The sequence below is a fragment of the Taeniopygia guttata genome, chromosome 6 (genome assembly GCF_048771995.1).
Source record: "Taeniopygia guttata chromosome 6, bTaeGut7.mat, whole genome shotgun sequence".
Lineage (NCBI taxonomy): Eukaryota > Metazoa > Chordata > Aves > Passeriformes > Estrildidae > Taeniopygia > Taeniopygia guttata.
This window is the reverse complement of record NC_133031.1, coordinates 22,717,307-22,729,609: the sequence shown is the minus strand read 5'-3', so window position 1 is coordinate 22,729,609 and position 12,303 is coordinate 22,717,307.

Genomic DNA, 12,303 nt, shown 5'->3' with positions numbered 1-12,303 from the left:
TTTCTGCCCACATGCAAATATTGCTCCTGAAATCCTGCCACTGAGAGAACTTAGTCTGAGTCTACTGCCAGGTGAAAGAAGTAAAGTGCTGCCTTGCTGGTTTAGTTTGCTAGTAAAACCAGTATCTAATACTGATAATGCCTCTGGAAGTACAGAGTTAAAATTTAAAGAGTTTGAAAATAAGCCATTCAGCTGTTATCACTGTTAGAGACCCTACAGAATTAAGATTATTGAGCTATATTTAATCTTTGCACAAATGGCATTTACATTTGTGTATTGGTTACCAATCTCCAGTACCTTCCTCTCCCTTTCTTCGACCCTGATATAGGAGTTACATGTGAGCTGGATGCTTTGGAAAATGAACCATTAGAATAAAGGATAATTTTTTTACAATTTTATTTTTATCAAGGGAAATAATTTCTGTAATCAGGTGTGAAGGAGGACCTGAAACCTTGTAGCTAACATCTGAGAAAAGGCTTATGGGAAGATGGGCTTCTTGTCTAGTGCAGCCCTCTCCCTGACCAATTATTTAGCTCCAGTGTAATATGCATCCATCCACAAACTGGAACTTACCAAATGGGATCAATTGCATGCAATCCATAGTTGTTTGTTGTTGGTAGGGGTTTATTTATGTTTTATTATTGTCAATTAAATCATTAACAACAAAAAATATTAAACTGTCCTGCATTCCACCTCAATATTGAAACTCTGAGAAAAATATCACCTGCTTCTGCAGCTTGTCATTTGGAAAAAATAACACAGGATCCACTAACCAAGCAGGATAACGAAAATTATAAATCAGAAGACTGAAATCCCCACAGCATCATCTTTCTGTCAGCCTTTCCCCAAGACTTAAATTTGTGAGATGTCTGCCAGAGAAGTAACACAAAATGCTCCAATACAAATAAACAAAATACAGTTATTCCACCTAAAAGTTCAGATATGTTTTTTTTCTTTCTAAAGTACTGCTCATATGTGTGTGTGTATATCTATATATATATATATAAACACACACACACACGTACATGTATATCTATATATAGATATCTTGGCTCAATACTTAATCATCTTCATTTTGTGCTATCCCAATGCTTCTTAGCTTTATCCAGCTAGGCAAAGCTTCAAGGAGAGAAAGGGAGTGTGCAATTTAGTCCCAGACCACAAGTATCCCTGCAATATCTTTCCATATGCCTTTACTCAGAAGTTAGCTAGAAGGTTTCAGGTCCTGCTTCACACCTTCCTGTGCTTAGATGCTTTATTTGAAGATGAACAGTAATGCAACTTTAAAATGTACTTTCTGCCTATATGCAAATATTTCTCCGTTTTGGTGTTAAGAGGGCCCTTTCTACCTTCACTGCATTCTACTTAAATAATCTCCTAATGTATGTGACTCAGTTTTTTTTTACTGAGCTGGTGTAGCTCATACTCTTAATTGAAAATCAATGAGCTCAATAACATTCCAGAAAAATGTCAATAGTCTGCCTTATTATATTGCAATCTTTTCAAATATTGTTTCTCAAGTGATTTGAAAGTTAGTCACAGGACATGGTAAATAGCAATTTGGAGAAAAATATGACTGATTATGTCTAGATCTGTGTTATTTGCAGACCAAGTACCTGATTAATTTTCCAGTGGAGGTAATGAAAAATTTTTGTTTGACTTCAGTTGAAGTTTTGTCAGACTCTCAAGCCTCCAGGCAAATTAACCAATATGGGAAAGAAGTGTGTTAATGTGTATGACCAAACTCTTGCAAACTCTTCTTAAGATCTGATATGTCTGCAACAAACAGATGTTACTAAATATGTCTGATTGATGGATCAGATTTTAATTGTTTTCCAGATGGATAACAGTGATTTGAGAACATAAATTTGAACATCCTTCAGTATAGAGGGAGATATTGTTTTCCACTACATGTAATTTGCTTATGGAGTTACAAATGATGGCAATTGGGAGTGAGAGTAACAAAACATTTCCCGAGCTAAAACCTATCTTCATAGTAACTAGGTTTGTAAAACAAGACTAGACATGTGAGGATTACTTACTAATTGCATCTATAGACAACTGAGGAAGATGGGCTTAGCACCATTTTTGTCCATGTGCAGAGACTGACATGAGGACAGCTCCACTGTAAATCATTCTGCATGCCCTGAAGACTTCCATACATGTCTTGCTCTGAATTTATTCCCCAAATGCACCACTGATTGTGAAATGTTCTCAACAGAGAGCTTCATAGACCTTGCTTTATCACTTTTCAATTATGGCATATGAATCTGTTGACACCGAGAGTGAGTGCTACACATCCCACTGGTTCTGAAACTCTTCCCTTGTCTATCTTTTACCCAACTTTATTAGCAGTGGTTGAAATACTACTTAGCATTCTTATGTACTTAGGTTCTGTCACTCTTTGCCTCTGTGCCAAGAGAAATAGCTGGTTTTTATCCCAATACTCTGTTCCACTGCTAAATGCCTGTTAGTCTCCAAATACTAATTAACTCACTGAGGAAATCAAACCTGTGAGGCATTTTTTCAATTTTGATAGACACTGGGAAGTAGCATTTGGGCAACTCTGCATGTATAACTGAATATAAAGCAAAACCTTTATAACTGAGCATCTAGAGGAAGTGTATATTCCTGCCTGCTTGAGCTTGGAACACATAAAATCTTTCAATTTCTTGGACCTGCTCAGGCTGGCAGAAATATCATTAAGGCAAAGTTTCACATTAATTCCTTGGATTTATCCCTTGGAGCTTGCAATGGATGAGCAACAATGCAGTGATGTTTGCTGATGGATTAGAAAATCCAGGTAGCTTTGCATCAAAAGGTGAAGAGATAGGAGTTAAGGCACCCCTTCCAGAGTCTGCACATTTAACACATTTTCTCTTCTGCAATTAGATATGAATGTCTAATTATAGCATGTTTCATAGATATATGATCCTCATTAAATAATCCAGAGACTTCCAAAATATTTTAGTATCTTACCATCATCAAAAATGAGAACTTAAATGTTCATCAGAATTGACTAACTTCTGGTTTTCCTGAATGACCAGTATCTTGTTGGCTTTAGGTGGGGTGGGTATTTATCATGTTTGTAATGTCATTTAGTTTAATGGGACATTACCCCATAGGTCTGTGGGGTTTTCACATGGCATTACTGTTCAACTTTCCTGCAAAGGAGTCCACAATGAATGCTCTGCAAGCAACACAAGATCGCTGCTTACAAAGGCTTGAAGGAATCTAGCTCAGAGTTCAGTCCTCAAGTGATTCAATGTTGTGTGCATGTAAGAACTTGAGGTATCCTGTCACTTCTCCTTTAGCTGGGCTATTTCAGATGGAAACAAGATAGAGACCAAAAGTACTATTTGCAGTGTGCTTAAACATCAGCTTGCAGGGTGTGTGTGGTCTTTAAGAGCAGGTACAATTGGTTCACATTGAAAAGTGAGATTTTTTAGCTTATAATGCCCATGATGAATTTATTACAGAATAAGTGCAGACATGTTCTTTTCTTTTTGCATTACTGAATCCCTAGCATGTTTGGTCAGAAAACTTATTGAGAAGACACCAGAATATTCTATAGGTTTTCCCACTTTTAAGAAAGGCAATGATAGCACATCACAGGATGTCCTTGGGCTTCAATGAGTAAATTCAGAATCCCTAAAATGATTACTTTTATCTCTACTTTAAAGGGCAGAGTAAAAATAAGCCATGAAATCTCTTTTCTATTTACATAAACAACAGATTATCATACATAGGAGTACTCATACCAGTACAGCCTAATGAATTTACAGAACCATTTTAAGTATACCACTGATAAAATTTAAAGATAAAGTTAATTTCAAGGACTTGTATAAATTTGTTTTAATGATGAGATGTGACTTTAAATCCATAAATCTGGGACAAATTTACCCAGCACTTGGTAACTATAATTTTCCACAAATTAGCTTACACAGGAGTATGGTTAATGTGGGTGGAAAGAAGATCTCTCAGAATTTCTCTCCTTAAAACGTTTCTCACTATCCCAAACCACCTTGTATTTGTCACAGTACAAGGATATACCTGGGCAGTCAGAGCAGAGCTGCTGAAGTTTATCTGTGCCTTGAGGCCCACAGAAAATGCATGATAAAGATAAGAATAACCCAAAATTTCTTCATGTTCAGTCTCTCTTCATATGTTGTTTTTCTTCCTCAATTCTATTCTCTTAACAAAAAAGACAAAGTCATATGTGTGATAAATCCATCAAAAGTCATTGCCCCACTCCAAAACAACCTACAAACCACTCACCCCTTCTGCACTGTTAGTGCTATTTGAGGTCTGGTTGTCCACATAACTAAAGTTTAAGCTGTAGATACTCAGTTCAATTCCTATAGAAAACACAGCATTTTTTTTTAACAGTGAACTTCTTGCACAGCATTAGAGTTCCATGTTATTTTTACTTGGCAGGATTCTGTGGAGTTGTTGCTTCCTTGTTTTGGTCTCATTAACTATTCAGATAGGCACCTGTTTTACTGCACTATCTCTCTATCAAATACAAAAACATAAATTGTCTTGCATTAATTGTTTTTTTAAAACTTTATCTTCAAGACCAAGTTTACAGTCAATATTATTTAATTTTATTGCACATACATTAGAAGAACATGTAATTCTGATTTTAAAAAATCTCCTAAATTCAAGGAGACTATTTATTATATTTATATTTAATTACAACTGCCACAAAAATATTTGTAGGAATTGTGTATAAAATGTAAGCGGCAGAAATATTTTGTCTTGCAATTGGTTCTTGACACTTGATACCATTAGTTTTTGAAGCAGGATTTTTCAGAGGTAGCAAACACACTCAGCTATGTCCCTGCCCCAGAGTGTTGCAGACCAAAGCCAGAGCTCCTGCACCCCTCATGGCACAGGGCTGACACAGCCTGGTGTGACCTGTCTGCTCCCTCCTCTCTCCCTGCTGGCTGTGCTACAGCTGCCAGAATCAGAACAACAGGGCCATACTTCCTCCTATTTTTGTTCTATTTTAATTGAGTTTAGAAGATGAAAACCAAAAATCCATACCCTGGTTAACAAAGTATTTTCATGAACCTCAGGTACCATAGCTGAGAATGCCTGATGAGGACATTTATCATTCATAATTTTCCTTCCTTGGTTTGCATTGCTTGATGATACTGCTTTGTCTTGCTATTTTTTAAACTCATGGTATATTCAGTAAAGGTTTGTCCTGAAACAGTTCTGAGCCCAGGTATTTTCAATGAGCTTTCTTGGCCTGAGCATCCCCATGCTCAGCATACATCACAGAGTCCCTGCTGAGAAATGACTCATGTTATTTAGTTTAGCCTCAGCAGACTTTATTATGGTTTTACTTGCCCTGTTCAGATACAAGTACTTTTTCCCTCTGAATTACTATTACTGTTCTTCACACTTTTATAGGTCCAATGTGGATGAGGCACGTTGCACTGGAGGTTGAGGGGCAAGTAGTAAAATCCCACAGCATAAAACTATCTTGCAATGCAATGAGGATTTCCGCAAAAATTCCTTTCCCAAAAGAAAATAGACTAATTCTGGTCAGAGTGCAGCAAAATGGGAAGTTAAAACTTTTTAAACAGATCAGAGTGGACTAATTAAGATATTTATTGTTCATGTGCTCACATCAATTATGGGAATCCTGCAAAACAAATATGCAACAAATCTGTTTTGTGAATTATGCTGATAAGAAGTGAGACCATGAGGGATGGGAGGAAAAGGGTATGTGCTTCACAGATGGAAGGCTAGAGAGAAAATTAAAAGTCCCTTGCTGGATTAAGTTTCCAATGGCTAACATTTTTATATCCGGAGCCAGATTATCAAGTGAGATCTCAGCCCTGGGAGAGTTTCTGCCCACAAAGCCCACCCACTCACAAGAACTACTTAATATGTAAAAGTCAGCTGAAGTCTCTGACTGTTGCTGGTACACAGAACAACCTATAAGTCTTCCTGTCATCTATGATTTTAATCTGCAATGTAATATCAACCATTCAGCAAAACCCATGCACTCAGAATATTGCTTTGTCTGACCCTGCTGAGTTATGGCACAGACAGAAATTAAACAACCCTACAGGTTATTTCACTACTTTCTCCATCTAGAAATAACAGATAATTATTTTGTTTTAAGTACAGAAACAGTACCCTGGACTTCATATTTACAATGAAATCAGAAATACTTTTCTGGAAAGAGCTTGAAAATAGTTTAACTTTAAGAGATTATAGGATAGTTCTGTTCTTCTTCAAAAGAAGACAGAATAATAAACAGACATAACTCCTCTTTCACAAACACACTCACTATAATTTCTAAGCTCTGTTGCTGGAACAATTCCTATTCTATTTCCAGCATCCCAAAGAGCAATGACACACAGCACTCACTACAATGCTCCTTACATCAGAAATAAAAGGAACAAGAGCAAAATGAAAGTGAACATGGACAGACTTTCCATTACTCCCATTTTCTAAAGTAAACCATTTTTCTCTCTTATGATCTGCCCCTGCACATAGCTGGTAGATGAATGCTTTTCCTTACTTTAGATGAACCATCTGTGTCAGTAAGGCTTGCAAGAGAGAGCTCTATTCAGCAACTAAGAACTACTGCTGGCTAAAAAATATAAGTGGCTTTCACAAGCTATTTTTTTAAAAAATTATTTATTTTCGTTATATTTTGGAGCCTTATATATTCCATAAATTGTAAAAAATATTTTCAGTCTTGTCAGCTCTAAGAATTATTGAAAGTGAATTGTTAAACATCTAGCTTTGAACAAGGTGCTAGGGTGTGAACATTTTTGAATTTCCTATACTCTGCAGGGCTTCTGGAAGAATTAGAAATTTTATGTTAAAATTCTAAATATTCACGTTACACCTAGGCGTCACTGTTTTATATTACACGGTTTCACTGGATCCAGATAATTTCTGACGTTTTAATGTACATTGCTATTTTAGAAGAATTTAAGACTCAAGCACTAAACTGATAATTAGATTGTTCCTTTTAGTGCACTAAACACGTCTTCATCTGGCATGCTTTACAGTCAGTCCACTATGTATGATATTGTCCCAGTACAAGACTCGCCCTGTCTTGTCTTCCTGATTAATTAGAAACAGATTGTAGCCAGAGCTTTGACTGGTGGAAAGTGATTGTTACACAGCCAGGGACAAATTATTTTCCCACAGAGCCACTCCAGTATTCTAAAGCCAAGTTTAAAAATATCACAACATTTTAATATTTACATTCATCACTCAAAAAATAATGAACACATGGAAGAATCTGTAAGATACAGCATTACAACTGTCATTGTTCAATTTATGGCACAGTACAGAAGTTGATCTAATTCTTCAGTTGTTGCAAAAAACTGGTTTTGGGGCCAAATTCTTGCAGCATCTGTGTATAACTATCCAGTCCAAAATTGGCAGTAAAATGCAGTTATACAGGCAGGAAGCTGTTTATCCTCTGTTATTTTCTGTATGGTTTCCTATACCATGCTTGGGATCATAACTTAAGAAGATCCTTTCTGAGCCACAATGAGGGGAGTGTGAAAAATCCAGCATGCCAACTTCTGTCTTATGTTGTTTGTACACTCAGTGCCTCCCCAGGGGAAGAAAAGTTTCTAAGAGTTTTTCATTTTGGTTTTACTTCCTCTTGTTGTTATTTTTTCCGTTTATGTTTATTTGTACTACAGAAGCAGACGCAAAAGAAATGTTCCAACCTGTCTCTGCTCTCTACTTCCTTCCTGGGAGCAATTATCCTGCAGCCCAGAGTACCTCCTTTCTGGCCTGTCTTCCTTGGAGAAGACTAAAATCTGAGCTTCAATGTACTGAGTTGCATAAAGACAGAGGAGTAAAGCTTTACTTAAATATTTCTTCCTAGATAATATCTACATATTTCATTCCAATAAATAAAGGAGGTTTGTAAGAAAGACACGGACAGAATTTTTAGTAGGGCCTGTTGAAATAGGACCAAGGATAATAGTTTTAAACTAAAAGTGGGTAGATTCAGACTAGATAAAAGGAAAAATTTTTTTTTATGAGAAGGGTGGTGAAAGACTGGAACAGGTTGCCCAGAGAGGTGGTGGGTGCTCCATCCTTGGAAGAATTCAAGGCTGGACTGGATGGTGCTCTGAACTGGACTCCCTTCCTTGCCTGGGAAAGCAAGGGAGTGCAAACACGGCCAGCAGGACATGCAGAGAGCAGAGCACACAGTGGGAACATCACAGCACCACAGCAGAGACAAAGCAACATGCAGAGGAAGAAAATGCCCTGGGATCATATGGGTTAGACACACCTATAGGGATCCTTGTTTATTTTTCCTTCACCAAAAGAAAGATAGGCAAATTTTCCATCAGCTTCCTCAAACTAAACTCAAATAGATGTCCTGGCTCCTGAGCATAATTGGAATGGGCCTATGGTATAGATGTTCAGGGAAAATTTATCTTTATTTGTTTAGATCAGCAAACAATGTCATCTGTAGCTCAAGTAAGGTCTCTTAGTTGCTAAGGTATGTTTTATTTGAAATTTAGTTTATATACTTATTGTGAATGAAATTCAGAATGTAAATCATTTGAGAATCAGCACCAATTTTCCCCTGCAGTCCCTTACATTGAGTTTTTATTGAGCTTCACTTCAGTTTCTGCCTGTTACCAGGATTATACTTTTTAAAACAAAGGATAAAACTCTTCAGAGTCCTGTAAAGAGATAATTTATTAAATGAATCTATAGCTGTCTCCTTTTTAACACATTATGTGCCATCAATTTAGCAGAAAGTTGATGTCACTTTCTGGAGACTGCTAAGGTGCAGACACTTTTTCATTTTGTTGTTGAGCAGCATCTAATGCCCTGACATCCATGGATACTGGAGAACTATGTATGGTTATATCTTCTGAAAGCAGGCAGCACAACACAAACAGAATAGTAATATTTTGTTCAGCAACACATGAAATTCTGAATTTTCTTATACATGTCTAAAATATCAAGTGAAGTATTTCTGGGGCAGCACTGTTTGGGGCTGTTTGGTGTTTATTTAAAGTAACATTTTCCAGCACAACTGAGAAATTTCTTAGTGTGTATAAAAATAATTCAAAATGTGTGTATGGGATACTAAACAGAGGTATGATTTGTTCTCTCTGTGTTTTAAAACTGCTTTGTTTAAATATGTTATAGTGGTATGGAGTGGATTCTTGTCAGCTAAATTAAACATATTTTGTAGCTGGCACCTGTGTTCGGCAGAAAAGCAGCTACAAAGAATATTATGTTTGCCCAGCAATTGCTTAAAGTATTTGGGAAAGACTGTACCTTTCTCCATCAGGTAACAGAAATGTCAAATGAATTTGGAAAAAGAAAGCTGTGAAAGAAAGTTTATAAGGATGTGTTTCTATGGCTAGCGCTTTTGTCAGGTTTTGGACCAAGTCCCTCAGCTGCACTCCTGGTGCAAAATTGTATTCTGTTATGTGATTTTCAGAACTCCAGTGCAGATGTGCCATTCCTTAGGAACATCACAAGTTATTTGCTCAAAGAGAGAATCAAATCTGTGTGAATTCATTAAATCAAGCACAGAACTGTAAGTATGTATGATGAGCCATATGTTTGTCTAAAGAGGTTCTGAATCAGATGAACGAATGCTTACACAAATAAACAGACGTATACACAAGTGACATATCTGATATCATTAAGAGACATTACACATCTCTTCTTGAATCCAGTCCTTTTCTTACCCATAAGCTGGGGACCTAAATTAATTAAACTGTAATAAGTTACTTTCCTCTGTGAAATTTATTTTTGAATTCTTCCTTCTGCTACAGCCACAGGTTTCCACAAAAGGAGCACTGAACTGTCACATAACCCTTGGGTTAGGAAAAGTAAATACACATTCACACTGAAGCTAAAACAGACTTAGTTTTTTATAAGCTTTTATAGTCTCATGTGAAATACAGAAGCAACAGCTGGGATTTTTAACATACATCCCACTCACAGCTCGATCCTTCCACCCATCTGCAGAACAGCTATAATCTTGTTCATTAGCTTTTGTGAGATTAAATTTATATTTATGTAACCCTTTGATATTCTTAATTATAAATTTAGAGTAAGGTAACAGGTTTGCATTTCTTCATCCGCTCTCACAGGTATCTTTCCATCTTATTAAGATATTTTCCCTCTATTCTGATGGGGATTTGGAATAAATGAGATTGACTTCCAGCACCTGCTCATCAGATACACTCTTGATTTCCATATTGTGATAGATACTACAAATCTATCTTTCAGCTCATTAAGCTGAAAATATATCCAATTTTACTTTAAAAGAGCAGATGTTTAAGACTTGGGACTTTCCAAGCTCCATCTGGCATTAGCCCAACAGTAAATTCTTTTTTTACAACTGTGAAAGCATCATGTTCCTGGAAAAAGTTAGAGGACAATGGAAGTCTGTGGAAGCAAGCCTGGGATGGAAAGATGAAAAAATATGGAAGTAAATCACATGTATTTGCAAACTCAAAGTAACTATAACCACCACTTAGAGTCCCACAAAAACACATTTTAGATTATACCTGCTAGTAGGATTTGAAGTCATACTTTATACAATTATATGTGTTCTAGAAACTGCTTGGCCTTATTTTCAGGTTGTCACTAAATCCATGGGCATGAGAGCAGTTGCATTAAGTCAGTTCAAAGTTCCACAGCTGCCTCACACTGCCCAGGGAAGGCAGATGCCCAGAACCCAGTATCAGACAAGGCAAGCATACAGGATATTTCCCTCTAAGGTGTCTAGCTGCTTGCAGCTCAGTGCCTTTCTGAAGCAGACATCAGATCAATGTGTTTAGTAATCCTCAATGGACTTCACAGTTTTTTCCTCTGTTTTCCCTTTCATTAACTTGTGCAGTCCCTTTCAACACATAGAAAATGTTTCCTTCTACATCAGAGGCTGCAAAAAGCAAACTACTGTCCCACGCTACCAAGTGGGACCCTGTATTACTTTGGTAGTAGAGAGAAGCTTTAAATTACTCTAAGAAAGCAATTCTGTCTGTTTTTATATCAAAGGCCATAAAATAATTACTTCTTTGCATAATTTACTGATGTTAACAGGAAATGTGCAAATAGATTTACAGTTGGTTTTCATCCTTAGAATAGATGTTATTTTGATTAGTAGGCCTCTGTTATCCGTGTGAAATACTGTATGCATGGACGTATTGCAATAATAGCAATGGATTGTGTCAGTGGTGCACACATATTATGTGAAGTAACAGAAGTGGCATGTCTTTAAAATTTCTCCATCAGTTATGCACAATCCCTGCGGACTGAAATTCCATACCGACAGACAAAAAGTATAATAACAGTACTATATGACCCAGCTGGGAAAGGTGACAAGGCAGCACATCTGCTGGAGATGTGGGAAGGATGGCAAGGATTAATGAAAGCAGGCATCTCATGTAGACAGAAAATAAATAAGTATGAGAGAAAAAGAGCTAAATGATTTTTTTACGTCAGTGCTTATTAAAAAAGGAGCTTGAGGAAGTTCTGAATACAGGAGTATTATGTGTGAGGAGCTAACAGATTGCAGTGTCCATAGGACTGCTTTGAAAAGAAAATGACAAGAGGAGTAGTAATAAATACTGACCTTCAGGAAGGCCTGATAAAATTCTGTCAAAAGACCCAAAATGGACAAAAGAGACTCTGTTTCTCATAACATGTAATTTAAATTTGGAACTCATCATTACTGCAGTTAGCAATTGTAAATTTTTAATGGGTTCATAAGGTAATTAATGCAGTGATGAAAGAAAACACACCAAAGCTATAAAGCACAATTATAGTGATGCAAATTCAAACTCAGGAAGTCTCTAAACCATAGATACATGAAAACTGGGAGTATACATGAAAACTGTAAGAATAATAACTCTCAAGTGACACCATTTCCAAAGTATCTGTAGTGAATCACAGCTAAAGACAAGACTAAGTCCTGGGTAGTACTTAAGAGTTTTGACCCATCTCAGCTGCTCTTGTGTCCCAGGGACTCCAGTTAGTGGAAGATATGCCCAGATTTGCAAAAATGATGGTACCAAGTGCTTTGTTATAAAGCAAGAAGAGCTTTTTATACTTTCAAGTGCAAGAAAAATCATTGCAAGTAACACTCTTCACGCAATTAATAATTGAAGATGTAAATTTTCACTCTGGTGGGCTTTCAGAGTGTCGTCACCACTTTTAAAAATAAGTAATGTACTCTATGTATAGAAGGAAAAAGACAATTAAGTGGGAGATTGTTTCTCTTTGTACAGTAGTTACAAGCACTCTCTTTTACTCATGGCATTT